Source organism: Bidens hawaiensis, unplaced genomic scaffold (assembly GCF_021521415.1).
Source record: "Bidens hawaiensis isolate Kalapana, Puna unplaced genomic scaffold, B.hawaiensis_p1.1 tig00017272_1, whole genome shotgun sequence".
Lineage (NCBI taxonomy): Eukaryota > Viridiplantae > Streptophyta > Magnoliopsida > Asterales > Asteraceae > Bidens > Bidens hawaiensis.
In genome coordinates, this window is record NW_027492619.1 from 56,492 (window position 1) to 79,292 (window position 22,801).

A 22,801-nucleotide genomic window follows, 5' to 3' on the forward strand; every position below is an offset into this window, starting at 1 on the left:
TATTACATGTCTTCGTATATAAATGTTAAAAAAAATCTTTTTTTAAAGCATATTGTACTATCTTATACTTTTGGAAGTAAGATAATATTATTTTCAAGTTGGTATTCCTTGTAGGGTCACATTTCCTCGTTAATATACAAAAGTACTATGTAAGCGGTCTCCTACGTAGGATAAGACAGGGACCGGATAAGACATATTAAGTAAAGATAACCTACTAAAATAGGATAAGACAACAATATGCATGTACGATGCACGTTCACCAGGAAACTTAACTTTAACGTAACAACATCAGTTAACAAGGGAACATACTAGTCATTATAGTAAAATGACTCTTTTGATAAAGTAAACTATGTAAGTATTCCAACCAAATTAAAAATAAACTAAAAATAAGAGAAAAAAACAACAAAAATAAAGTTAAAACAACAATAAGAATGTCCCTATCGCGTATTTGACGTCGCAAAACTTTGACATAATCTTCAAGATTGTTTTTTGATTTCAACAACCCAGGGATGATTTGCTTTGAAAGGTCACACGTAGGCTGATCTAGCCAAACAAAATAACCACACTTGTTCTCCTGCAGTTTAAAAAACAAAAACAAAAAATAAAAATATACTAATATAGTGTGTTTTACATAATTATGCAGACGAAAGACATAATATACCAAATGAGGACATGAATAAAAACGACGACCAAGATTCAAATCGGTCCAAGACGTACGTAAGGTGGCAATCTTATGGAAGTAGCAAACATACATATTGGTGAGTCTGAGTTTTGGAATGTGCTTTTTGATGGCAGCCGTGTGGAATGACTTTCTGAGTTTTGGATGGGTATTTAACAACAACTCAGTGGGTGGAGAATAAAAATGTTAAATTAATAAAATAAAATAAATGCAAGAGAATATGGTAGGAGGGAAAAGTAGATAGGTCAATTAATTGATTTACATGATGAGGCCTTGACACATTTCCCAATATAGTAAAGTAAGTAGTGACCAAACTTAATTCACGTGAAGTACCACAATTTAAAAACAAGATACAATATGAATATTAGGAGACTGAACAAAAGTACAACACCATAGTACACATACATTGGGAAACATTAAGGACCACCTAATACATTTAAAAAAATTAAAATTACACAACATAGAGTACATAAAGTTAGATAGTTCGACCATCTAAACTGAGGGTGTCACAAACTAACGAACAAAGTAGAAACATTTGCAATAGTGACAGAAATCAAAAGACGGAGTCGGGTATGGAAACATAGTGGTGATGTTAGGGAGGGGATTGTCAAAATCATAGTAAAACATCCATTCATCATCATGATGTTGATCACAGCGACTTGAATTTTTTATGCAACTTTGCTCAAATTTCGGCCTCTTAACCTTCGGGCTTTTGTACTTAAATTCTTCAACTTTATGTTCAACGAAATTTGGGTAAATTTTGGAGGAAGGTAGGTTCTCTCTTTTGACCACAGGTTTAAAGTACATTCTAGAAGACGACTCTATTTTAATCTTAGAAAGTGGGACTAATCTACGTCGAGGTGTAGACATGATAAAAATTGGAAAAAGGGATGTTGTAGAAAACAAGAGTTCAAGTATCTCCATCTCCTTTATATAATGAAAAGATGAAGGAGGTTAGATGAAGATGTGATGTGTTAATAAATATGGTGGTAAATGTAAGTCCAAAGGTCAAATGGTTGTTAAGTCCCCAAGGGTAGAGAAATAAATTTATTAACAAAGAAAAAGCAACAAAAGGGAAGTTGAAAAAAACAAAATAACCATTAAACAAACTTGCAATGTCATACATGATAATAGGTAGTAATTAAGAAAGAGCATGCTAAAAAATGAGAACAAAAGAAGAATCAAAACCTAACATGCCTTCCTATGAAATTTGTTTATTAATCCCACCATGAACTACCTAAACATTGTCACTGGTTTCTGGCTCTGCCAAAGACTATTTCTTCTTGTTCTTGGGATTTAAAGGGCAATTACGAGAATCATGATGAACATACTCACCACAAGTATGACATAACCTTGGGACTTTACCTGCCTTCTCAACAATTTTCTCCAACTCACCCATCACTCGATGAACCTTGCCACATCCTTTTGTCCGAACAACATCTGGATTCTCAATAAAATCATCACCTTCGTTGACATTGACAATAATTTCTTCAAAAACAGATTCGTTGTCATCTACGGCATCCGCATTTTTAAAACTTTTTTCAAAGAACACAGATTTTAATTCTTTTATCTTCATAGCAAAAGAGTTAAGACCTTCAGAGTCAACCCTCAACATATCAACACACTGACTTACCATCTCCAAAACCTCAAAACGTAAAACACTTTGAGGGTTCGAATCCACACTATAATGATTTGAAAGTGAGAAAACACTTCTAGGTAGAACATCCCGTTTCCACCTATCACTTATATATTTCAAGGGGATCTGTCAACTTTTTTAATTCTATAAAAACAAAACACATGGCGGCATAAAAAACCAATACGAGTGAATCCCATACAAGACAAAGAGGCCGAGTTGTCAGCAGGATCAAAGTTAACCTGTAGGATAAAAATAAAATGTATGATTAAATCATATGTTAACGTAGACTTCACTTATAACATATGTATTGAGGTTAACATATAACATATGTTAACAACAAAAATTATGTTAAAGTGACCAAACATGTTCCTTAACGTATCGGAAAAACGTTGGTTATGTCCTTCCTTTTGTCCAAGTGTGTCACGGAATATAAAACATGAGCATCAACGGATTCAGTATTTGCTACATAACAACAATACTTCACTTTCATTATCTCCTTTCTAACTTCATTAAAGATGGTTTGAGTGTACAACTCAAATGCATGTTTCTATATTTCTTCACAAGTAGTACTTTTAAATGAAGCAGATGAAGTCTTGTAATCACAACTTCTTTGAGAATAACGTTGACTGTCTAGTCTAGACTCCATACACAACATAAATTGGACAAGAGTGTTAGCGCTAGTTGAGTTGACTTTAAATGTTGCATTAGAGCTTTCATAACGAGATGTAGTCTTCATCAAACAACAAAAAGGGATATCTCAAAATAAGCAGGAACCCAATGATCACGGATCTCAAACATATCATTCAACCACTCGTTGTCTTGTAAACCAAACTTCTCAATAAGATAGTGCCATCTGGAATCAAATGTATAAGGGGTGATAAACATATTCCAAACCAAACGATGTAGTCTCGAACGCACGTTAGTATTCTCAATAACATCACCAGATACCCAATGTAAAAAGAAACAAAAACATATCAAAAAGACAAAACACATATATCAACAAAAAAATCAACGCTCAAATTTAAGATAATAACCTTGGCCGGCAATTTCTTCATTATATGCCACATGCAAAGCCTATGACGTGACTCAGAATATACCTGAACTATTGCTTGCCGCATAGAAGGATCTTGATCACTTAAAACTAGCTTGGGTTGTTGGCCATGGAAATTAAGAAAGGATTGAAGCAACCATTTGTAAGAGTCGATAGTCTCACTACTGATCAAGGCGGCTCCGAAAGTAACACATTTTTTGTGGTGATCTACACCAGTAAAGGGAACAAATATCATTTTGTACATGGAAAAGTAAAATTTGTTAACACTTAAAACATATGTTTTAAAGATAAAGGTACATAAGATAAGTGAAAAACAAAACGTGAAATCAAATTACTGACCTATTAGTCTGATAGGTGGCATCAAAAGCCAAAACGTGACCAAAAGCTTTATAATTCAACTTGGATATCTCATCAGCCCAAAAGATAGATCTTAACTTGCCATTTTCAGTTGTAAAATCAAAAACGAATTCGGGGCAACACTCATAACGATCTTTCAACCGGTCAATAACTAACTGTGAATCCCTATCACCTATGAAAATCCTCATTCCATTATAAAAGTTCTTGAAATCAATAGGTGTACCTCTAACGTTATGATGACCACCCTTTATTGAGACAAGTAAACGCTGAGCGACAGTAGGACCAATTCTATTTAAACTCATCCGGTGGATAAATTTTTTGGTTGAGAATGAAAGCTTTCTAGATATCTTAGTCAAGTCACGGTTAAAAGTGTCAACAAGACAATGATTCTGATATTCTACAAACTTAGACAAAATAAAGTTACATGTTTCACGACAAAATGAAACACCTACGTGAGCCTTGCAATCAGTTACGGTAAATGTCTTTTGGCTGACATACATTGACGGTTCAACCATGGAATCAAAGGAACGTTTGCTTTGGGGGGGTACCGTACTTATTACACCTCAAATACTTGTGTGTAACGACACCTTTCCATTTCTTAGTCTGGCCTTTGCGGACCGAAAAACCAGATTCTTCAGCGTACTTATAATACATAGTAACAACATCTTCCCATGATTTAAAAAAAGTGCCTTCAATTGGTTTTAAATTGTTATCAATCTTTGGACGCCAAAACTTCGAACCATTAGGAGAATAATAAACATAATAAGCATCCTCTTCTTGAAGAATTGTTGGTTCTATGGAAACATGAGATACCACATCTGTTTGGCCTAAGGATGTTTGGTTGCTAAAGACATTCTCTAAAAAAAATCATTTAAATATAGTAGATAAATAATGCTTCAAAAAAAAGGATTCTAAGTTATAAAAGAATTAAAACAAATGGAACCCTTAAAACAAAACCATTTATTAACAAATGGATTAGAGTAATAAAAACTAGACTTATAACATCAATATGAGTTAATGAATACTACCTTGACTGGTGGGACTATTAAGTGGTTCAGGACAGTATTTGAAGTAGATTGATCAAAAGGTATGCTAAAAACTTGTCTGCTTGGAGTAGTTAATGTGATATCATCACTATAGCCAGCTGGAACATCCATCACAATAAAGGAAAAGTGGGTGAAGGAAGGTAGATAACATTAATTGTGAGTCTTAAAATTGTGTTTACAAAAGAAGAAGTAAACATAATATAGGGGGTAAAGTATGATATGACAATCTAGTGAACTATGAAAAGACAACAAAGGACAAGAAATATAAAAAAGATATCCCAACAACAATAAAATAAATTAAAATAAATGGGGTATAAAGGAGGACTTCACTTACAAATAAATAATAGGTGTCATCTACCAAACTCACACCAACATCCCATTCATATTTCAAATAATACATTTTACTCTAACACAACAAGAAAAATATATACAAAAATGTATCTCAGCCCAAGTACACCTCCAGAGGATGTTATTGAAAACAAAAGGTGTTTTGCACTAAATCCTGTAAACAATGTGGTTGACCCGGCTAACCAGCCAGTAGAAACTGGAATTGTCCAAGTTGAACCGAATGGTGGGATTAACAATTAGCCACAAGTACACGGGAACCCACATGAAGACGACCACCCTCCACCTCCACCTCTTCCTCCTACTCTTCGACCAACACAACAAGTACCTGATTAGGCGGAAGGGTACGGAACAGACCCCGGGTAGAATACAAACCACAAATTCATTCTCCTCCACCTCCAAAAACAAAATTAGATAGTTATGAGTCTGAACCCGACCCCTTTTGCTATGTTAGTGATTCTGACGAGTCATGGGACTACTACAATTGGGGGAGATAATAAGTGGTTTAATGTTTAATTATGTTATAAGCTTAGTGTAGGTTGAATGTTTAATTTACGTTTGTTCAATTATGTAGAAGAAGGAAGGAATAATAGCTTAATGTTTAATTAAGAAAATAAATATGGTTGTTAAGTCCAATGGTCAAACGTGGTTAAGTACATATGCTACTATAACATATGTTAACATATAATGAACATATGCTACCATAAAAGAAGATATGTTAATTTCAACAACAACATACATAGGTTAAGAGCATACTATAATAACATATGTTAACATACAATGAACATATGTTACCGTAAAAAGAACATATGTTAATTTCATGTCCAGTTCGTTCAACAACAAACACATATATGCTACCGTAATGAACATATGACAAACATAAAGGGGAATACAGTAAAATTAAAAATAAAACCAACAACAGATCTAGATTACATTACTAAATAAAGAGTTCAACATTACAACTGTAAATACCAAATAGAAAATTAAAGTATAAGAAACAACATAAGAAAGTAAAAAAAATTAGGGTGATACATCAGGACTGTAATCACCCTATTGGTTATAACGAACTGGACTTAGTCGAGCCCACTGCCACAACAAGAATTCCTCGCCCATAAAACTTGGATATGGGTGGTCACCGTCACACAACACGCAAAAACCAAAATATTTACCTACAGGAGGAATATCATTTTCTATTGTTAAGTCTTCAGTGGTCGAAGGAGAAACAGTTTTAACCTCAAATATAAGGGGACGGCTGAGATGAGAAACATGAGAAGCATCCGAATAAGGGGACGACTGAGATGTATGATTAACAGGTTGAACAACTGGAACAACATCAACAGACAAAGAAAGATCAAGTCTTGGATTAACAGGTTCAACAACTGGAACAACATCAATAGGCACAGAAAGATCAATGCTTGAAGATTGACTATCAGAATAAACGTATGGTGTTACTTAATATTCTTTCTTTGACGGAGAAAACCCTGAAAATCTAAAAACTCGCTTAACTTTGGAAGACATAATTGAATAAATGTAAACCTGGGAAGAGATTGTGAAAATATGAAGATAAAGAGAGAAGATTAGAAGATTTGAACAAATAAAATGATGATTTGACATGATGGGAAATGATGTATTAAGAAAAACCGGCAAAAAGGATCGAAGAAGGTGAAAAGACTAAACTACCCTTATGGTTAAACAACTATTAAATATATCAAGTGAACACATGGCAACACCAAACACCACAAACACATACTTGATTTTCCAGGGTTTTCTCAACTGGAGAGGGTTTCTTGCATATACTTTCCCTATATATATATATATATATGGTTTGGATCAAATACAAATGAAATTAACGTGTTAAACGTAAGAATCAAGGAGAATAATTATATATACAAGTTGAGTATATGTAATTACTCTATGATAATTACTCTATGATTTAATTACATAATTACTCTACTTGATTCTCACGTTTAGCAAGTTAATTTCATGTGTACGTTAACCTTCCCCTATATATATATATATAGATATATTCGTGTGTGTGTGTGTAAGGTTCCTAAGAGAACTTTTTAAAATTTAAAATTTTGAGAACAATTTTAAGGAAAAAAACCCTCTTAAAAACATTAAAAAATAAATTATAAAACGAAAAATACGATAATTTTAAAAAAGTAAAAAAAAAATTCTACATATATGTATATTTATATTTAATCTTGATTTACAAAATGTACATTATCATTTATCTTAATTGTACATATGTGTATAAAGAACATCTATAAAATAAAAAAAAATAATTATATACATATTTGTATAATTTTGCTAAACCGATATTTTTTTTAAATTTTTTATGAACCGGGTTGAAAAATAAATTTTTTTGGTTTTTTTACTTTTTTTTATTTTCGCATATTTTGTTTTATAATTTTTTAAAAAGAGTTTTTTAGTGGTAAAAAATGGTTATCAAAGTTCTTAATTTCAAAATGGTTTTCAAATGAACCTACTCATATATATATGTAGAGAGAGAGATGATCAAGAGAGAATTCCCTTTAGAGAGAGAATTAGAGAACGAATAATTTCTTTTTATTTTATTTAAAAAAATTGTAATTTTTTTCCATCCTTCTTATATGTTATTATTCTTCATTAGAAATAATGAATATAAAAAAACTCGTTGTAGTGCACATACGCAATACATCAACTTTTTTTTTGTATTGTCATATGCTCAGTAGTGTGTATTTTGTACGTGCAATACTGTTGAATAACATATATGTAATTGTTTGTATTGTATATATTCAGTAGTGTTATATTATATGCAATATTAAAAAAAATCGATAGTACATATGTGCATTATTGTTGTATTACATATATGCATTATTGTGCATTACGTACAATAAATAGTGTTGTCTTTGCATATATTCAATAATATGAATTGTATAATGTAATTGTGTTGTATTATATGCAATAAAACACTATTTTATATATAAAATACATATTATTGCATATGTGCACTACATCGATGGTTTAAAAAAAAAAACAATTTCAACTTATTAGGAGGAAAGAACACGAATCAAAAAATATTATTTAAAAGAAAAGTTAAAAATAATTCTTTATTAATTCTTTAGTTCTCTCTTTAAGAGAAATTCTCTCTAAATCTCATATATATTATATATATATATATAACATATAATAATAAAATAATAATTTTTCCCAATAACATCACAAGCGACAAATCCGTGTCGCCCCCTTTTACCGCCCCCATATCGTCGGGGGCGATGTTGTCGCACGAATATCGCCCAATTGTCCATTTTTTCGCTCTAGTACAGGTTGTCTTATAGTTTATAATGGATGGAGAGGTTATAAGGTGTTTGATAAAGTTAAGTTTTGTGAGCGTATAAGTCATAAGAAGGAAAACTAAGAAATCGCAAACATCCCCTAATACCTTGAGGTTATATTCACTTTTAGTAATTTACTTAGTAATTTACTAAGAATTTTATACAAGAAAATAAAACAATTGTTGTTTGCTTACTCAAATATATTTCAAATAAAGTAATTTGTATTAGACTCCCACAATATTGGTATTAACCGCATTCATATTCTATCTACTATATTTAAATTTAAAATTACACTAACAATCACTATATTTATTTTTTTCTTTCAATTAAATAATACAATTTTATACCTTTATCATTACTTTTTCTCTCTCATTCACTCATAGCCACTTTCAGAAAATATTAAAAAACTTATAGGATGCTACAAAAACTTCTTAAATAAACAAAAAAATCACTGCATTTCTCTCTATTTGACTCACAAGACCCTAAAACATGCCCTAAATTATAAAACCTCACCAACATAATTTATAATTTGATAAGTAGGATGTGAACGCTCTATGAAATGAAAACAAGACTAGCTTTGACATATGACAAACAAATAAAACTTTACTATACCATAAAAACATAACAATGTTGACATGTGACACTATTCTAGCCTGTTCACATAGGATGTCACATAGACTCTTACCAATTTTAACAATTATTTAATTAAGTAATTTAAATTAGAATTAAAATTAAATATGTTTTAATATGTTTCTTTGTTTGTCATTCCATTCATAATTAGCCAGCTAATAACGTAGATGTAACCTCAATTTTTAATTACTTATAAGACAAAATAGCACAAGACGTCCTTTAGGGCTGTCACATTTACCCGAAACCCAACCCGAGAAAACCTGTGCCCGAACTAACCTGACCCAATAAACCCGAACCTGAACCGAAGTAATTCGGGTTGGTTCTTGGTTCGAATTCTAGGATTCGGGTCAACCCGAAAAACCCGAATAAACTTTTAATTTTAAAACCATATATATTTTTAGATGTTACAGGCTATACCCTAGCCGTTGACGTTATCAAAATTTAGTCCATATTGATTGTTCTCATTTACCTGTTATGAATAGATTGTTCATTTTTATTAATGTTTCAATTATAACTAAAAGCAACTATAATTCAACACCCTAATCATGACACACTGAAGATGATTATGTTGGTCTTGTTTATTATAGTTGAACTTTGTTAAATTTACTCTTTTTAGGATGATTTATTGGTTCATTTTTGAATTTTTATTGGTTTATTTACATTGAGATTAAAGAAAAATATGTTACTTTCAAATTTAACAATGTAGTTTTTTTCCTAGGATACTTGAAACCCGATTAATCCAACCCGAAAAAACCCGAACCCGAATTACCCAAACCCGAAGAAACTGTGACAGATTGGGTTGGGTTTCGGGTCTTGATTTAAAACTTTGAAACCCGAAGAAGCCGACCCGAAAAACCCAAAACCCGAAAAGTTAACTCGAAGAACACCTCTGACGCCCTTTATATTTGAACATTTTTTCAATGGGCATCCTTTAACAAAAGAAATGGCAGAAAACATACTTCATGTTTCAAATCTCTTTCACGTTAAGTCATTTGGCTCTAACCCAGTTAAAATTTTCTGTTAAATTTGATCATGTGTAAGACACATTAGGGTAGTTTTGTAACTTTACATGTCATTTATTTAATAACTAAAAACATTATATATAAAACACAAAATAGCAAAACTTGTTCTTTATGTTTTTACGTTTTTTCAATGGTTGTTCTTTAGCAAACTTAATGACAGAAAGCATCATTTATGCTTAAAATTCATATCACGTTACATCCTTTGACACTAACCTCGTTAATTTTTCTCATTAAATCTGGTCATATACAATTCACACAAGGGTAAATCTGTAATTTTATAGCTTATTTAATATTTAATAACTAAAACTAACATAAAATTACCTCCCTCTCTCTCACACACACCTCTACCACCCACTGTCACCATCCCCTCCACATCATCTTCATCATCACCATCCAATCTATCACTATCTAATGGATTTCATCAACCAAAAAAGAGCTGAAGAATCTGGGAGCACCGGTCTAGGCCGCTACCGCCGCCGCCTGATTAGATTCGAAAAACAAGCCGGAAAATCCAGCCCCGGAACCTTACCAACCATTTTTTCAGTGTTATGGTCAAAACCAAACCCACAAGCAAAGATCCAACTCAAGTACGGATTCACCTCAATTTGGTGTTGTTGGGGTGTTTTTGCGGCTTTCCATTTGATGGCTAGATCTGAAACAAGGTTTAATATTGATGGTCAAACTAAGATCTCCCGTCGGTTAAATCCTTTGCACTGATTTGAAACTAGTTTGGTGCTACCATTAGAAGGGAAGGGGCGGCGAAGATGGTGTTGGCTGCCGGAGTGGTGTGGGGTTGGGCCATGGATGAAGTGTAAGTGTGTAACACACACGCACACTCAAAGAGAGAGAGAGAGAGAGAGAGAGAGAGAGATTTTAACCCCGAAAGAGATCTTGAGGAGCTTGAAGTATTATTATTCGAGGAGCCGGTTAAGAAACTAAATGTCAAAGAGGAATCACAAAGGATATCCGAAGAATTGAAGAATAAAAAATTGCATCTCATTGTGAAAGATCATTCGCATATGCGCGGTGAAAGTGGTCTATTTTTAGAAATTGTTGTTCGTGGATCGCCACGTAAATCAAGAGCCCAAAGAAGGAGGATATATGGACTCAGGATTCTAAGTGTGTCAAATTGGTCATATTCTCAGAATTTCAGTAATGGGTGGATCGAGCCGAATGAGTATTTTTGGGCCTACATGTGTTTGGAAATTAGTTTTTTCCCAACTAATTGTAAAAGGAGAGTGTTGAAGAGCACTGATGGGAAGAGGATAAAGGAGAAGCCTCCTGATTGAGGTTTCGAAAATGAGGCTGAAGACTCATTTGTAAACTTAGCGCTTCCCCGGAGGCAACCCGGTACTATGTTTTCGTTCTATTTTAGTTTTTATTTTTGTTTTACTTCTTTGCTTTGTCGGGTGTTGCTTCTCTTACTTGCAGGTTGTTCCAGGGTTGCTTATGAAATGGTTGATGAGATATGGTATTAAACAAGTGTGAGGATGCCACTTGTTTCAGTATTGTTGTTTTTGTTTGTGAAAGATGACGTTATTTGAAGATAGTTTGTTGATTTCTTTTGAATTGGAAGGCACAGAACACGACTCACGAGGCGTATCGTCTATTTACCAGGGGAGTCTGTTCCCATTCATTAGTTTATTTTTTAATTTTGCATGATTTTATTTGTAATTTTCTTTTTTTCAAATTGAGGACAATGTGAAATTGAAGTGTGAAGATGGGAAATTGATGTTTTCGGCAAAAATAAAAATAAAATTGAGAAAAAAAGAGAATAAGAATTTGAAAAATGTCCCAATAATTATAAATTTATATTTTGCAAATAATGAAAGATGATAGAAAAAAATAGAAATTGGTATTTCAAACTACTAATATAAAAGAAAACGTACTAAGCTTGGGATGTGTCGGTAGACCTAACTAGTTTTAAAAGGTTTCCCATTGCATATTCTTAAATAACCTAATTAATCTTAAATTTTGTGGGTTCTCATCCTAAAAGGGGATAGTGAAACTGAAATTCGAAAGACATAGAGAGTATTATCATAAGCTGACTACCCTTAGGTGGTGAGAATTGAATGCACTTTAAATTAACACGCCACTCCGTTTTATGAAAGTAAAGAGTGGTGGTTCCCCGCCTTGTCCAATTTTATACAAGCTCTAGTCTTTAGTTATATATTTATAGGTTAAAGATGCCTAAGTGCATGAAAAAAAGAAAGAAAGAAAAAAGTGTTCCAAGAGTTGGTCTGAAAAGCCAAAAAAAAGCGAGAAAAGTTTATGTATTGTAAAATGCCAAAGAAACATTCTCAAGAATAGAAAAAGAGTCCAAAGTGCACATAATAGACGGAACTGAGAGTTAACGTGTTACCAAGGGGATGGTCATATAGGCTAAATTATATACAAATACTATAACTTTTTTCTATACTTCTTAAGTAATTTTAGGATTGTTTTTATTAAATAATTTATCTAATTGATTTTATATTTAAATTTTGTTGATCTTAAGAGACAATAAACAAAAAGTATATGTTTTATATTAAAATTGAACTTAATCTGAATATAACAAGTTTTGGTGTGAGAACTATTTTCTTTTCTACGTGTAATTTATTCATTATAGTTAAATAGTAATATGGTTAATAATGTGCATACTTCAATTATGTGAATTTATATGTGATTTAATAATATATTACCTCTCATTGTTAATTTAAATATAAGTGGCTATAAGTTGATCAGAAAGTAACGAGTGCTACAACAAAGTTGAGTGGGGCTGGAGTCCTATTGTGATGGGCCGATATTTTATGGGTATTAAAGGCAATTAATGAAGCCTTGAGACGCAAGTTTTGGAACAAAAAGTGGGTCAGTGGGTTTTAGCACAAGTTATATATTACTATTTTTTAGGAGGGATCAGCCGGAAAAAAACAGGAGGTGACGTAAGAGAAAAAGAAGACCCCTAGTCACATAAAATAAGAGTGAGGAAAACGTTGGTTTAAACCTAGAATGTTTGGGTTCAACGTCTACTTAACCAAACAATGTTTTCCGATTTGAATTTATTATTATTGTTATGAATTCTGTGTGTGTGTTTAATTATTATTTTTTATTCTTGACTATGATTGTTGGCTAAACCCCTTAAACCGTCTAAGCTTATGATGAACTTTTGTTGATTTTGGATTTTGGTTTGGACTTAGCTTGTGACATTCGTCATTTTTGGTATAACTTGTATGTGTTTTTGTATTGGAAACCCGACCCGTTTTGGTCTTTCGAATCCTTCGTTATTAATAAAATGTTGGGTTTTATGTTCGTTTATGTTACACAAATGTTGGATCAAGAAAACATCCTTTTCGGTACGTTAAAACACATCTTTATGGCTAAAAAAGACTTAAAAAAACAAACTTAAAGGACTAATTGTGTCAAACACCTCTTGTTAGTTTGACCATTTTTAACCAATGAAATGCAATTTACCCCTTATGTGTAAACCATACTTTTTCCACTATAAAAGCAAGTCCCATGCATCCATTTTGGTTGCTCCTTTTACTCCAAGCTCTCTCAAATCTAAGATCCAAGTGTTCATCTTCAACCTCATGTTAGTTTGACTACTTATGGTCAAACTAATGCTAACACTGTTCTAACTAATTTTTGTTACTTAAAGCTTGATGTTGCAACATATATATACTATACACCCCTTGTTTCCTTCGGCTTTCACTTCTCCAGTCACGGTCAGTTGAAGTGTCGTGCTACAAGGCAAGGCTACATGGAGGACATTATAGTCCTTGATAAACACTTTAATTTATGCTTTAATTTTGTTTATGCTTATTAATGTTGTTTAGTTTCTAATTACTTTAGTTCCCAAATCATTTTCATAAGTTCTATGGTATTGGCCATTGGGTATGTGACTACCATTCTCGGTTTCATCCCGAGTCAAGAGCAGAACCAAAACCAAACTTTTGTTTAAATACTTTATTGTTAACATATTGTATGTAAGACTTGGGTATTATTATTTTTAAGCTTATTTTAATGAGTTCTATGGTATTGGGTATGTGGCAACCATCCTTGGTTTTATTACGAGTCAAGGAATGAACCAAAACCAAAACCGAACTATTGTTTAAACACTTTATTTTTAACATGTTGTATGTAAACTTGAGTATCATCATTTCTAAATTATTTTAATAAAGTTCTATGGTATTGGATATGTGGCAGCCATCCTCGGTTTTATTCCGAGTCAAGGACTGAACCAAGGATGAACTAAACCGAGTTCACTCGCTTAAGACACACAAGTGTGTTTTGGGCCACCGAATCTCATTTTCGAAAACTATATTATAAACAAATTTTAACGTGTTTTCTCAAAATACATGGTACGTCGGATCCAACTTGATCTTATAACAAACTTGGACCGACAAAGCCAAACACTTGCTTGACGGACGTCGAGGTTCTTCTTAATAGAACTACACAATTGGTTAAGCTTCTTTGATTTCATTAAGTTATCTCATAACATTTAATACTTTGGAATATCGGATTCGAGTTTGACCAATTATCAAGACTTGAACCAACGAATCTGAAGACTCGTAATCTCGTTAAGGTATCTATTTAACTTTGCAATATTGCAATTATACCCAAATATTTACTTAACAAAGGCTAAGTAAAAACTAATGAATAGAATACCGAGACCCGATTTCGAGTAAACTTACTTTTCTAAAACCATTACTTTAATTCTTATGTATTTACACTTTAACTCTCAAACTTTAATTAATTATTTTACTTCTTAAGTTATTTTACTTTAAAGCTTTTAAAACCATCTACTAACTCAAGACCCTTTTAAATCTAGGTCTTGCCCGTTGAACTTACCCTTCCTCGTTTTATCATAAACTATTCTTCAAGTTACTTATTTCGCGTGTGTACATTTCATCCCCCGTTTTCACTTTTATAATTTTGGGGGTAACATGCATACTTATTCAAAACAAGAATTATTGATAATACTCGATCCTCAAACCACAAACGCTAGGGTGTATGATACTAGAATACTTTGTCACACCCTTAAAATCCACTAACGGAGTTTTACCGTCAGAGGGTGTGAACTAACAGGATCGGATTCATTAGTTATAATCAAACCATAAAACAAAGTTTTCAAACCACGAAAACGTTTACGAGTAATTAAATGCGGAAGTGTAAAAACCATAAAATAAATGTTGCGTCACGCAGGACGACTTAAACCCAATGATAACAGTTTTAAAATAGTTTGCATAACAAAAGCGTTTCAAGCAATGCATGATCCTATACCGCGCGCCCCGCCTCGGCTACCTGAGAATAACATACTAAAAGTGTCAACACGAGGTTGGTGAGTTCACAAGTTTATCTAAAATAAAGCGTTTAGCGTTTTGCGTTCAGCGTTTTGCGTTCAGCGTTTTGCGTTACCAGATAGTGTTAAATCAATTATATATCTATAGGTAGCTAGCCTATAAAACAAGTATTACTAAGTGTTTGACACCGAAGCTGACTGTTTATCAAGTGCCTTGCCACCAGGTCATCCAGACCATGGTAATGTGTTAGCCAAAATTACACCCACTCGACCTCCAGTCGAGTTTAGCGTTGGGTGGGGTTTGTCAAACCCAGTAGTACTACTCAACAGTGACTCGCTATTATCCAAATATTAACCGGTTCGATGTGTAGGACTTCAATTGTTTCGTTTGCCACTTATCCTTTACAAGTGATATATAATTTACTAACAAAATCTTAAAAGCGTTTTCGGAGTATGTTATCTCCCCCAAGTGAAAAGCGTTTAATAAGTTTAAAGGGGTAAGTGAAACTCACTGTTTGCGAAGAATTCCCAAAAATAAATCACCAAGTGATGCGCGTCACAGAAAACTCTCTCTAGCGTTCTAAAACAACAAAGAGATTTTCTAAGTATTCATGCTATTAACGAGTCTCTAGACCCGGCACGTAATACCTATGCAAATATTACGTTTCGTGTTTCGTTTGTGAATCGTGTGTGACTTTAACAAGTACATTTGTGATACGTTACATGTTGTGAATGACTATCTACGTGTCAAGTATTTATAGTGTACATATTTAGCAACTATTCCCCGCAGGGGCAATTTGGTCAAATTATAACAATTAACTAGCAACTAGCACTTTTCATGCATTTTCACAAAGTTCGGCAGTTAACTTTACCGAGACAGAATTCTACTTGAAAGATTTTACTATTCCACCGATCATAGCATCTCAATTAATTCATCAAAAATCATCACAAAAGCATACATGAATTATGTTTCCAGAACATATTTTATTATATTTTTATTCCACATAGGTTTCTCACAATGATCAAAACAGTACAGCAAACTCATAACAGTCAAATTCATGCGCAACAGAATGTTATTTGAAATTCCCGTTAAATGAAAAATCCAACAGATGCAAGACTAATTGAGTTAGGTTCTTAACTCAACAAGTTAACTTCCAGAAGTGGAACCAACCCATTTGGTCTTGTAGTTCATGAGATATAATATTTAAAAAACAACCTAACATCAGGTCTCACAACTCAGCTTTGCACAACGTTTTTGTAAAATCATAAAAGTTAACTTTTACACGTCCTAAAATTGCAAATTTAGATTCTTTAGAAACTAGACTCAACCTAGTACACTGTAGTATCAATAATCTCAACCAAGTTTCACATTTACACCCCGTTACAGTCAATTGAACATCAGCAACACAATCTGTCCAGAAACTGTTTGCATCCACACTCAACATATTAACCATCTATAGACCATAATCCGTTCATATGACATTCTAGACACCATAATCATTATCCATGCACATCAATTATACAATACATACATGATTAGGGTTTTATTTGAACTCAAAATCAAAGACACAAACGATTAACATGTAATAATATCAATTCTAGTTATCAAATCACAATCAATACATCATCTAATCAAACAAATCATATGAACACAATATATGAAAATTTTCGGAACATAGGGTTCACAATTATACCTTCAAAAACACCAACACAAGCAAGAGGAAGGTAGAAGATGGTTAGAAACGGATGTAAGATGCTTCAATTGTGAAAAACAAGATCAAAGATCAAGTATTATGTGTGTGTGTGAGCCGATCGCAAGGGAGAGCAAGGGGGGGGCTGCCGTCGTCTAATGTGAGGGAAAGAGAGAGGAGAGTTAGGGTTTTATAATATTATTAATAATAATAAAATACACTTTGGTCCCTCAACTTCTAGTTTGTACTTTTCTAGCTTAAATTAACTAGTTCTTGTTTCTTGTCTAGCATCACATATAATATAATCAAGTATCACATATGTCTAACACATAATTATCACATAATTATTGTTTTGACGTTTTTCGTTTATTCACCAATGGTTTGCGTCAACTCGTTTGCGTTTCGGTGCAATTCCCGAAAGACTACACATGTAGTAAGTGTCAAGCGTCATTTAAACCCTAGTTTAAATGTAATGAGGTGTGCGTTATAGATTCAGTGATCTTTAAGTTTGAATTGACGGAGTTGAGTTAACGGAGTTAACCTGAAATTGACGAATGTCACATCATTCCCATGTTAAAGAATTTTCGTCCCGAAAATTATAGTCAAGTCGTGTTGAGTGTCTGAAAAAGTAAGAAAAATTTTCAGTTTGTCATATCATCCCCTTGTAGAAAGAAATTTCGTCCCGAAATTTAATTCATACCTCCGGTGATTTCTGACGGTTTGTCGGGTTTCGCGGTTTTCTGTGTTTGGTCAGCCCTTCAAAAAGGTGAGGATACTTTTTCATCATTTGATCCTCGCGTTCCCACGTGAACTCCGGTCCACGTCTCGAGTTCCAACGAACCTTAACAATTGGAATTTTACTATGCTTGAGTGTTTTGGTTTCCCAATCCAAAACTTCGACTGGTTCTTCAATGAAGCGTAACTGTTCATCAACTTGCAGTTCATTCAAAGGGACTACTTGGGTTTCATCAGATAGGCATTTCTTCAAATTGGATACGTTGAATACATTGTGTACGCCACTGAGTTCCGTTGGTAGGTCCAGTCGGTACGCCACCGGACCAATGCGCTCAGTTATTCGATAAGGGCCAACGTATCGTGGGTTGAGTTTGTTTCGCTTCCCAAAGCGAACCACACCTTTCCAAGGTGAGACTTTGAGCAATACTTGGTCGTTCACTTGAAATTCGAGGGGTTTTCGGCGCTTGTCGGCGTAACTCTTTTGGCGATCTCGTGCTGCTGCAATGCGGTTTCGGATTTGAACAATCTTTTCTGAAGTTTCGAGTACTAGTTCTGGACCAGTGATTTGGCTGTCACCTACCTCTGCCCAGCAGAGAGGTGATCGACACTTCCGTCCGTACAGTGCTTCAAACGGCGCTTCTTTAATACTTGCGTGGTAGCTGTTATTGTACGAAAACTCTACCAAAGGTAAGTGAGGTTCCCAACTTCTTCCGAAATCCAACACACATGCACGCAACATGTCCTCTAAGGTCTGAATAGTTCGTTCACTTTGCCCATCCGTCTGAGGATGGTATGCTGTGCTCATATCAAGACGGGTGCCTATGCGCTCTGTAGCGACTTCCAAAAGTGCGAAGTGAAACGAGAATCTCGATCGGAAATGATTGAGACAGGCACTCCGTGTCTAGACACTACTTTCTTCATGTAGACGCGAATCAGTCTTTCCATTTTTTCCGATTCCTTAATCGCTAAAAAGTGCGCAGACTTAGTCAACCGGTCAACGATCACCCAGATGGTATCGCATCCCGTCGGTGTTTTAGGTAATCCCGTGATGAAGTCCATTGAAATGTGTTCCCATTTCCACATTGGAAGTTCCGGTTGTTGTAGTAGGCCAGATGGTTTCTGGTATTCTATTTTGACTCTAGCACAAGTCAAGCATTTGCTCACGTAGGTGGCAATGTCGGTTTTCATGTTCGGCCACCAGTAAAATGCCTTTAAGTCATGGTACATTTTATCTGAGCCATGGTGGATAGAATATCGGGACTTGTGTACTTCGTCCATCACTAGAGTTCTCAACTCTCCGTATCGTGGAACCCAAATCCGGTTCTCAAAATATCGGACCCAGTCCGATTTGGTTTCAAGTTGTTTGTTCATGCCCCGCATGAGTTCCGATGGAAGATTATCATCTTTCAAAGCTTCGAGTTGGGCATCGCGAATCTGGTCGGGTAAGTTGGTATGAATCGTGAGTTGCAATGCTCGCACTCACCTGGGTTTATCTGTTTCTTTTCTGCTGAGAGCGTCGGCCACTACATTGGCCTTGCCGGGGTGGTACTTGATGGCACAATCATAATCCTTAAGCAGCTCGACCCAACAACGCTGTCGCATGTTCAGCTCCTTCTGATTATAGATATGTTGGAGACTCTTGTGGTCGGTGTAAATGGTAAACTTGGTACCGTACAAGTAATGCCTTCATATCTTAAGGGCAAACACCACAGCTCCTAGTTCCAAGTCATGGGTCGTGTAGTTCTTCTCGTGAATCTGTAGTTGTCGAGAGGCATAGGCTATAACCTTCTCGAGTTGCATCAGCACACAACCGAGACCTTGTATCGATGCGTCACAATGTACCTCGAAATTCTCTGTTCCCTCGGGTAGGGCTAGAATAGGGGCGCTACAGAGTTTGGTTTTCAACAGTTGAAAAGCGGATTCTTGTGCGTCACCCCAATTGTACTTAGTGCCTTTGTGAGTCAAAGCGGTGAGGGGTTGAGCAATCTTTGAAAATCCCTCGATGAAACCCCAGTAGTAGCCGGCCAGCCCTAGGAATTGCAGCACCTCAGTCGGAGTCTTAGGAGCTTCCTAGTTTTTGATGGCTTCTACCTTACCGGGGTCGACATGGATATCATTCTCGTTGATCAATGTCCTAAAAAGTGAACCTTGCGAAGCCAAAATTCGCATTTCGAGAGTTTTGCGTACAGTTGTTCATTCTTCAATAATTCCAGAATTACCCTTAAGTGTTCCTCGTGGTCAGCCTTGTCCTTGGAGTAGACGAGAATATCATCAATAAACACAATCACAAACTTGTCGAGGTACGCCTTGCATACTCGATTCATGAGATCCATAAATACGGCTGGTGCGTTGGTTAAGCCAAAAGGCATAACCGAAAACTCGTAGTGACCATACCGTGTTCTTAAAGCCGTCTTTGAGATATCTTCTTCGCGCACTCTCAATTGATGGTAACCAGACCGCAGATCGATGTTCGAGTAGTAACTCGATCCTTGGAGCTGGTCAAACAGATCATCAATTCGGGGCAAGGGATAACGGTTCTTAATCGTCACCTTGTTCAACTCCCGGTAGTCGATACACATTCGGAAAGTCCCGTCCTTCTTTCGGACAAATAAGACAGGGGCTCCCCATGGCGATGAGCTAGGTCGGATAAAACCCTTATACAACAAATCTTGTAACTGAGTGTACAGTTCCTGAAGCTCCGCCGGTGCGAGCTGATACGGGGCTCGTGCTATGGGTGTTGCACCGGGTGTCAACTCGATTTGGAATTCGACTTGTCGTATAGGAGGTAGTCCAGGCAAATCCTCCGGAAAAACTTCCGGAAAATCTCGCACAATCGGTATCTCTTCAATTCGCTTCTCCTCCACGGGTTTCTCAACAATCTGCGCCAAAATTGCCGGATGACCCTTTCGTAGATACTTCTGCGCCTTCATGAGGGGGATGACGCTGGTGGTCATGCCGTTTTTCTTGCCCTGAATCGAAATAATCTCGCCGGAAAGGGTAGTGATGTGGACTATCTTGTCGTGACATATAATCTCCGCTCGGTTCTCGGATAACCAGTCCATGCCGACAACGACATCGAAACTACCAAGCGTAAAAGGTATGAGGTCGATATCAAAAATATGACCTGACAGTTTTAACTTACATCCCGCAAGTACATGAGTCGTTTCTATAGTCTTACCGTCAGCTAATTCAACAGGAAATTTAGCATCTAACGGGGTTGGAGTTAAGTCTAAGAGTTGACTAAAGGCTTTCGACACAAAACTCCTATCAGCTCCAGTGTCAAACAATACAGAAGCAAAACAGTCGTTCACAAGAAACTTACCAGTCACCACGTACGGATCATTGCGGGCTTGGCCCGACCCAATGACAAAAGCTCTTCCTTTACCATTGCTTCCACCACCACTGCCACTTCCATTACTTCCATTGTTCTCGTTCTGTTTCAGTTTGGGGCAATCTTTCCTGAAATGACCCTCTTGACCACATTCGAAACATCCCTTAGTCGTCATAGGTGGTTTAGGAGCACCATTTGCCGCAAGGTCTCCTCTACATTCCTTTGCCTGGTGACCCATCTTTCCGCATCTCAGACACTTGACACGGTCACACGGGCCAGCATGATGATAGTTGCACCTATTGCACTTCGGATATTTCCCAGCATAGCCGCTCGAACCCTGCCCGCCACCGTTGTTATTGTGACTCTGATTGTTGAAGCCCCGAGTGAGTTCGGGTTGTTGTGGAGGGTTCGAGGATGAGGATCTGGTGTTGTCAAACTTTCTCTTTCCATTGCTCAGGTTGTTGTTGTTGCTGTTGTTGTTAATGCTCGGGTGGTCACGGGCTTTAGGGGCTGAACCTCTAGGTGGTAGCGCACCTTGGGTCACTGCTTGATCCGTCAGTTTGTGAGCTAACTGGATCGCTTGTTGAATCGTGGATGGTCTGGAAGACGTCACCACGCCCTGAATTTGCGGTGCTAACCCATCAATATACATTTCAATCCTTTTACTCGGCGGGTCTACCATCCGTGGACACATCACAGCTAACTCGTGAGAACGGGTGGTGTAGGCTTCGATTTCTGAACCCACCATCTTCAATGACCAAAACTCGGATTCCAACTTTGCAATCTCCTCTCTCGGACAGTACTCTTCTCACATCATGTTTTTGAACTCCTCCCAGTTCATAACGTTAGCCAATTCCAATCCAAGGATCTGCACGTTTGAATTCCACCAAGTGAGGGCAGAATCTTCAAGTGTTCCAGCAGCAAATTTGACCCTACTGGCAGGGGGGCAATTACACATCTCAAACGCCGATTCGGCCTTCTCAGCCCAACGCAGGAAGCCTATAGCTCCCTCAGTGCCCTTAAACGAACTGGGCTTGCAGTCAAGGTAATTCTTGAAGGTGCACGTTCCAATTGGACCTCCAACTTGGTTCTGGACATGTGCGGCTAGAGCGGCCGCCGCGTGGTCATTCAGCAGAGTTTGGAGTTCTGCTGCAGTCAAGTTGATGTTACCACGTCTGTGTCCAGCGTTTCTTCCTGCCATTTCCTAGAATTACAGCATAAAATGTTAAACATGAATTTTTCTTTCATATGCAACACACCATACATGTAATAAAAAGATAGGTAAGAGAGAAATAAAAAAACAAACATCACATCACAACCTTGTAATAATCCAAATAAAAATTCATGATTAAAACCATTGTATTCGTTACAAAGTATTTCAAATCAATCCTTAAAATCATAGAAAATAATAGTTTGGATGGAGACAACCCCTCCATCTAGGTGTTATCATCCTTAGATGTCATCGTCTGAGGACACCTCTGAGTGTGCCTCCTCCTCAGCCGGTTCTTCCTCCGGTTCCTCTTCGGGTTCTTCCTCAGGTTCCTCCTCGGGATCTTCCTCAGGTTCCTCCTCAGGATCTTCCTCGGGTTCCGCTTCGGGCTCTGCCTCAGGTTCGGCCGCGTTCGGAGCAATTTTCATTTGTAGGACATCGCAACGCTCTAAAGCTATCTCGTTTCGAGT

General features: G+C 36.0%; 1 pseudogene; it reads right to left on the reverse strand.

The window, feature by feature from the left end:
• Positions 1 to 1,952: 1,952 nt before the first annotated feature.
• On the reverse strand, positions 1,953 to 4,465 carry LOC143553547 (protein FAR1-RELATED SEQUENCE 5-like; annotated as a pseudogene).
• Positions 4,466 to 22,801: the final 18,336 nt, after the last annotated feature.